Below are 2,275 nucleotides of genomic sequence, written 5' to 3'. Positions count from 1 at the left end.
GAGCTGGGAATTTACTTCTCTGCTTTGAGGGAGGCACCGAGAGTCTTGCGAGGGTTTGTATGAGCTGCTCCTGAGCCCCTGCACAGGCAGGGGTGTGCAGGGCAGAGCTGAGCACACAGCCCATGGCATGGGCTCTGGGAGCACTGAGAGGGAGCAGAGCTGGGCACAGAGCAGCAGCTCCTGGCAGGGACAGCTCCAGACAGCAGAGACATGGGCAGGGAGTGGGTTGAAAGTGCAGCCCAGCCCTGGGGAGGGTGCGTTCAGGCAGCTCTCTTGGGGTCTGCCACTGGAGGTGGCTGCTGGCCGTGCTCTGCTGCCCACAGCCCTTTGCTTCTCAGCGTGAGAGCTCTGTGGACTGTCCTTTGAAACCATTCTCCCCTGGTCTCAGCACAGGACAGATGTTTGTGGGAGTTCTTAAGATCAATTTGTGTGTGAAGGAACCTTACAGGCAGTGCAAGTTTGAGCACAGGGCAACTGGGAGAGGACTGATGGACACTGCAGCTCTCTTGGTTCTGCAAAGAACTGAGACTTTTGGGCTGATGCAATGCTCTTCTGATTGTACCTAGGAAGAAGCCTCAGCAGTGTAATGACATCACTGCCGATGACACTGAACCTCTCCTCTCCTGCTAAAATGTGCTCAGTTGTGAATGTGTAAACTGAACTTCTGTATCTGACACCCCTCCTGTCCTGACCTGTCACTGCCTTTTTCTCCTCTGACGGTGCCCCATGCCCAGAGGCAGCAGATGTCCAACGGCAGCTCCATCACCCACTTCCTCCTCCTGCCATTCGCACACACGCGGGAGCTGCAGCTCTGCCACTTCTGACTCTTCCTGGGCATCTCCCTGGCTGCGCTCCTGGGCAACGGCCTCATCATCACCAGCACAGCCTGTGACCAGCGCCTCCACACCCCCATGTACTTCTTCCTCCTCAACCTCTCCCTGCTGGACCTGGGCTGCATCTCCACCACTGTCCCCAAATCCATGGCCAATTCCCTCTGGGACACCAGGGCCATCTCCTACACAGGCTGTGCTGCACAGCTCTTTTTCTTTCTCTTCTTCATTTCAGCAGAGTATTTTCTCCTCACTGCCATGTCCTACGACCGCTACGTGGCCATCTGCAAGCCCCTGCACTATGGGACCCTCCTGGGTACAGAGCTTGTGTCCACATGGCAGCAGCTGCCTGGGGCAGTGGCTTTCTCACTGCTCTGCTGCACATGGCCAATACATTTTCACTGCCCCTCTGCCGAGGCAATGCTGTGGAGCAGTTCTTCTGTGAAATCCCCCAGATCCTCAAGCTCTCCTGCTCACACTCCTACCTCAGGGAAGTTGGGCTTCTTGTGGTTGCTGTCCTGATTGCTATTGGCTGTTTTGTTTTCATTGTGGGGTCCTATGTGCAGATCTTCAGGGCCGTGCTGAGGATGCCCTCTGAGCAGGGACGCCACAAAGCCTTTTCCACGTGCCTCCCTCACCTGGCCGTTCTCTCCCTCCTTGTCAACACTGCTGTCTTTGCCTACCTGAAGCCCCCCTCCATCTCCTCCCCATCCCTGGACCTGGTGGTGTCAGTGCTGTACTCGGTGGTGCCTCCAGCAGTGAACCCCCTCATCTACAGCCTGAGGAACCAGGAGCTGAAGGATGCTGTGAGGAAGCTGGTGAATGGATGGGTTTCAGCAACCATATACTGCTTCCTTTACACTGCAAAGGGCTTCCATTGTAGGATATGAGAGGCCATGTCTTTCCTGCTTCAATTTGTGGTGATGTCTTCACGTAAATGTCAGTTTTCATCTCCTCCTGCTTAAGTAGCCACTCTTGTTGTCTGACACACAGGCTTTGTGTCAGTGGGGGTCTCTCATTGTATTTAAGGGAAATAAACCATCCTACAGCAACTTCTTCTCTGTGATACGTCCTCACATGTCAGGAATGAAGGGGAATGAAAGCAGCTTTCTGTCTGCTCCAGCTCTGGGATGGCTGCTCTGTGCCTGCAGCAGGAAGAGCTCTTGGGGAGCCCAAGACCCAGGGCTGTTGTGCTGGTGTGGGGAGATGGGATGGCATGGGTGGGGGTGCAGAGCTCTCAGGGTGTCCTGGGCAGGGGAGCAGGGGACACAGGGGTCCCTGCAGGGAACTCCCCTGCGATGGCACAGGCTGGGGCTGCCTGGCAGGGTGCAGCCCATGGGAAAGGTCTGCGTGGGCAGGAGCTGGACAGGAGGCAGCGTGTGCCCTGGCAGCAAGGGAGGACAGCAGCATCGTGGGCTGTATGAGCAGGAGCACGGCAGGAGAAC

General features: G+C 56.4%; 1 pseudogene; it reads left to right on the top strand.

The window, feature by feature from the left end:
* Positions 1 to 743: 743 nt before the first annotated feature.
* On the top strand, positions 744 to 1,729 carry LOC133282415 (olfactory receptor 14J1-like; annotated as a pseudogene).
* The last annotated feature ends 546 nt before the right edge of the window (positions 1,730 to 2,275 follow it).

This window comes from Pezoporus flaviventris, unplaced genomic scaffold (assembly GCF_033815535.1).
Source record: "Pezoporus flaviventris isolate CSIRO_AGI_PZ_B2104156 unplaced genomic scaffold, CSIRO_AGI_Pfla_v1 ptg000123l, whole genome shotgun sequence".
NCBI lineage: Eukaryota > Metazoa > Chordata > Aves > Psittaciformes > Psittacidae > Pezoporus > Pezoporus flaviventris.
The sequence above is the reverse complement of the archived record's forward strand: the minus strand, read 5'-3'. Positions and strand labels throughout refer to the sequence as shown.